The 5,406-nt window shown below is 38.2% G+C and overlaps 2 gene segments (V, D, J or C); one reads left to right on the top strand and one right to left on the bottom strand.

Annotated features, from left to right (window-relative positions):
• Positions 1-5,406, top strand: part of LOC107667939 (Ig epsilon chain C region-like) — a 29,205-nt gene that overhangs the window by 4,308 nt on the left and 19,491 nt on the right.
• The window catches only part of LOC107667938 (Ig kappa chain V-IV region JI-like), a 33,202-nt gene that overhangs the window by 18,847 nt on the left and 8,949 nt on the right, over positions 1-5,406 (bottom strand).

Below are 5,406 nucleotides of genomic sequence, written 5' to 3'. Positions count from 1 at the left end.
CAGGAAAGATCCTCTCAGCAGGGACCGATCCTAGCGTCATCCGTGACGCAGCATCAAAGTTGCACTGACCAGAGCGTAGTTCGTGACGCAGCGTTGAGGACTCACTGAGCTCCCCGATGAGAGCGTTGAGCGTGCATAGAGGGGCTATGGCGATGTCTCAGAATCTCGACAGCTGGATATAGCCAGGGCAGGTAGCAGAACAGATAATGACTGGCAGGATGAGAAGGAGAAGTTCAAAATCAAAAACAAAACAGCACTCAGGGCTGAAAAGACACAACACGGCAAGACGGTCACGAGCGAAGCGTTGCACAACATACAACAACGGTCTGACAAAATTCTGAGCACAAGAGGATCTAAAATAGGAATCTGTACGGGTTTGGTTAATCACTATGAAGCCTTTTTTTTCACATCCCAAAAAATCATCCACTGTCCACAGCATTGCAGCCAAAAACTGAATTATTTAATTATATTAAATACATTTATTATATTTTAAAATAAAAATATTGTAACACTTTTAAGGGACAATTCTCACTATTATTTAGCATTCATGTTATTAGCATATTGACTGTTCATTGGTACTCATAAAGCACATAGTCATGACATTTTCTGCATGACCATATTTTAGATCCCTTTATCCCATAACTATTAATAAACAGCAAATTAGGAGTTTATTCAGGCAAATGTCATATTTAATAATTGGTTAATTGTGGATTAAAATAAAGTTTTCTCTGGCTTGTACAAAGTGGTCTTTGGCTTGTGTAGCTGTTAGTTTAACCACTATAGAGGCTGAACAGAATAAAGGCTTGATACTCAACATCCCAAAATGTCATCCATTGTCCACAGAGTTGCAGTCAAAAACTGAATTAACATTTACAATATTTAAAAATTAAAATACAAAGAATCAAAACACATATATGGTGCCTGTGCAGCAGCATGGAGTCAGGCTATAAGATCAAAAACACATTTGATGCGTCACATTTGATAAGAAGAACCTGGATGTTCCTCAAGACTTCCTGTTATGTTTAGCAGAAACCAAACACTTCCATGCATAAGAAGAACCTCATCCCAGCAGTCCAGCACAGTTGAGATGTGATGGTTTGAGGATGTTTTGTTCCATCAGGACACTTTGCCATCGTTAAAGTTCTGGGAATGGCCTCAAAGTCCAAATTAAGCCTTGCCTTCATCACACAACTCTATGACTACATGAATCACTGCTGCTCACATTACACAAGACTTCTGCTCATCTCTCATCTTTGTGTTGCAGCGATGCAGTAGCAGTATAGATCTGGAAGCACTACTGTATATAACATTGTAATGGAGACCTGCATGAAATCATGAAAGAAAAGGTTTGAAAGTCTAGTCCAGTATTTTGTTAACACCAGCAGTGTGATTTTGGGAGGCTGAGGTGGAGAGAGAGGAAGTTTTTTTTCATGAGCAGGAGCTGGATGGAGTTTGTAGAGCATGAACAGCGAGCACATCACAGTCACTGCTAGAGATGCCACCGGGCTTCAATACGACGGTCACAAACCTATGCAATGCACACAGATAACAACAGCACAGAACCTTTGTTATATATTTTGTGCGCCAAATGATAACTGCCTTATCAATAACAAAAACAGATTTTAATTTAAACTGTATTTATGAACATTGCACAGTTCTACAAAACACTGATAGGAAATTATGCAAATAATAAAGAATAACAAAACAGATTCTGTCGGCTCTCTGTCTCATATGTAGCGATGAGTATTCGTAAGTCAATTTATTCTACTGAATTGCTTTGTCCTAAACAGTCCTATTTGTAACTGAAGTCCTATTCTTTTTAGTGAATTGTTTTGTTCAGATGGTACTACATTTTCGAAAGAGATACAGTTTAAAAATAGCTTTAAAAATAGTCAGAATAGAGGTCCACCCTGTTTCACCAAAGTTCATCTCCTTGGAGATTTCTGGCCTCACCGCTGATCTGAGGTGACCTTTGACCTCTTTTATCATGGAGTTTCTTATAATTATACTTTATACACAGTTCAGTTATTAAGATGCACAGGGGGGAAAAATGCAGCTTCAAACTAAACTCACATGAAATGATTTTGATGATTTTTATACAGTGATGGAAAAAAAGGCCACATGAAAAGATTTCGCAGATAGCAGCATGTCATTGTTTCAATGTTGACTCAACATTGATGTCTAATATTGAATCAAAATATTTATCTTGTCTGTGAATTCTAACATTGAGGAACCAGAACTATTTTAATGTTGTTGCTGTTGTTTACATTATATTCTAAATTTTGTAAAATAAATTTGGTATTGAACTTTTCTGTTGGTTTCATCTAATGATAAATTGGATGATGCATCATTATTTTGCACATACTAAACTCATCTCTATATACGGTACAATTTATTAGTAAATGCACACTGGCTGTTCGCACAGGGTGCGTCTTCCATTATGTAGTGTACATAAGATAGCAGCAAAGCAGAGATACATGTAAGCAGCTCAAGCTGTTGTAAATCCTGCCCACTTCTTCGCATTGTCAGCACATGCTTCAGTACTCTGAGAGTGTTTATAGTGCTGTGAGTTTAACTCTTCATGACTGAGAGCAGAACAGAACACAATCTTCATCATCACACAAGACAAAACAACAACAATGAACAACATCATCATCCTCATCTGAACCATTGCAGTTTTTATCCAAGGTGCTCTCCAAGAGGGTGCTCTCGTGCAGAAAGTCCAAAACAGTCTCATAGAAGTAATAACTTATGATGACGTGCAGGAAATCCCTAATATGGACAAAAGCTCATCCAGTTATCTCTGTAGCTGAGCTGAATAAAAAGCAGAAACCTTTTTACTGATGAAACGTGAAGACAATAAACACACGATTGCGAAAATATATGGTTTATGTGTGTTTTTCAAGTTATCTCCAGGTAATAGCCTAAACTATATGAATAATGCAGACAGTACTGATTGATATATCATTTAGTATAGAAACTATATAATATATTTCCTGCCTTATTCTGTGATAAAAATTAGAAAAAGGTGTGCGTATTTGTTACGGGGCGAACGAGACATGAGACTTGCGGATCCATTTGCAAAGCTTTAATAGGAGACAGAGACGTGGTCATAAAACAGGCATGGGTCAGACAATGGCAAACAGGTATATTGAGGGCAAGACAGAAGAGTAATCCAAAACGGGCGTGGTCGATAAGCGGCTAACAATATCCAGAGGGCTTGACATGAGGGGTAATCCAATAACACGAGCTAGAGTCCAGGCGAGGTGCAAACACAGTCCTAAACATCAGGCAAAGGGTTAACTTAAGATAAACAGGCAAAAATCAGGTACCAGGAAATCAGAAAACACGGCGAGACTAGACTAAGACTAGAACTAGGAACTAGGAACTAACACAGGGGAAAAGGCTCCGTAAAGTAGCTATCACACGATGAGCGATAAGCGCTAAACAATACTCGGCAGTGGGAAGGGATCAGAGTGAGTGTTATATAGGGAATGTGTGATTGATTACAGCTGTGTGCAATCAACTGTGTGTGTGTAATCAGTACAGTGGATGATGGGAACTGTAGTCCGGGTGAAGTGCAACAGTGGTGTGGTGCAAGAGTCCATAGTAGTGGAAGAGTGACCTCTGGTGGCGAGCAGACGGAAGTTCATGGACCGGATAGCAGTGTGATTTTGGGAGGCTGAGGTGGAGAGAGAGGAAGTTTTTTTTCATGAGCAGGAGCTGGATGGAGTTTGTAGAGCATGAACAGCGAGCACATCACAGTCACTGCTAGAGATGCCACCGGGCTTCAATACGACAGTCACAAACCTATGCAATGCACACAGATAACAACAGCACAGAACCTTTGTTATATATTTTGTGTGCCAAATGATAACTGCCTTATCAATAACAAAAACAGATTTTAATTTAAACTGTATTTATGAACATTGCACAGTTCTACAAAACACTGATAGGAAATTATGCAAATAATAAAGAATAACAAAACAGATTCTGTCGGCTCTCTGTCTCATATGTAGCGATGAGTATTCGTAAGTCAATTTATTCTACTGAATTGCTTTGTCCTAAACAGTCCTATTTGTAACTGAAGTCCTATTCTTTTTAGTGAATTGTTTTGTTCAGATGGTACTACATTTTCGAAAGAGATACAGTTTAAAAATAGCTTTAAAAATAGTCAGAATAGAGGTCCACCCTGTTTCACCAAAGTTCATCTCCTTGGAGATTTCTGGCCTCACCGCTGATCTGAGGTGACCTTTGACCTCTTTTATCATGGAGTTTCTTATAATTATACTTTATACACAGTTCAGTTATTAAGATGCACAGGGGGGAAAAATGCAGCTTCAAACTAAACTCACATGAAATGATTTTGATGATTTTTATACAGTGATGGAAAAAAAGGCCACATGAAAAGATTTCGCAGATAGCAGCATGTCATTGTTTCAATGTTGACTCAACATTGATGTCTAATATTGAATCAAAATATTTATCTTGTCTGTGAATTCTAACATTGAGGAACCAGAACTATTTTAATGTTGTTGCTGTTGTTTACATTATATTCTAAATTTTGTAAAATAAATTTGGTATTGAACTTTTCTGTTGGTTTCATCTAATGATAAATTGGATGATGCATCATTATTTTGCACATACTAAACTCATCTCTATATACGGTACAATTTATTAGTAAATGCACACTGGCTGTTCGCACAGGGTGCGTCTTCCATTATGTAGTGTACATAAGATAGCAGCAAAGCAGAGATACATGTAAGCAGCTCAAGCTGTTGTAAATCCTGCCCACTTCTTCGCATTGTCAGCACATGCTTCAGTACTCTGAGAGTGTTTATAGTGCTGTGAGCTTCATGATTCATGACTGAGAGCAGAACAGAACACAATCTTCATCATCACACAAGACAAAACAACAACAACATCATCAGCATGTTTCATTCATACTCGAAGCCGGAGGGTGCTCTCGCGCAGAAAGTCCAAAACAGACTCATAGAAGTAATAACTTATGACATGCACGAAATCCCTAATATGGACAAAAGCATCCGGCTATCGCTGTAGCTGAGCTGAATAAAAAGCAGAAACGTTACTGATGAAACGTGAAGACAATAAACACACGATTGCGAAAATATATGGTTTATGTGTGTTTTTCAAGTTATCTCCAGGTAATAGCCTAAACTATATGAATAATGCAGACAGTACTGATTGATATATCATTTAGTATAGAAACTATATAATATATTTCCTGCCTTATTCTGTGATAAAAATTAGAAAAAGGTGTGCGTATTTGTTACGGGGCGAACGAGACATGAGACTTGCGGATCCATTTGCAAAGCTTTAATAGGAGACAGAGACGTGGTCATAAAACAGGCATGGGTCAGACAATGGCAAACAGGTATATTGAGG

Source organism: Sinocyclocheilus anshuiensis, unplaced genomic scaffold, assembly GCF_001515605.1.
Source record: "Sinocyclocheilus anshuiensis isolate Anshui unplaced genomic scaffold, SAMN03320099.WGS_v1.1 scaffold3328, whole genome shotgun sequence".
Lineage (NCBI taxonomy): Eukaryota > Metazoa > Chordata > Actinopteri > Cypriniformes > Cyprinidae > Sinocyclocheilus > Sinocyclocheilus anshuiensis.
Note: the sequence above shows the minus strand (reverse complement) of the source record. Positions and strands in the feature narration are given on the sequence as shown.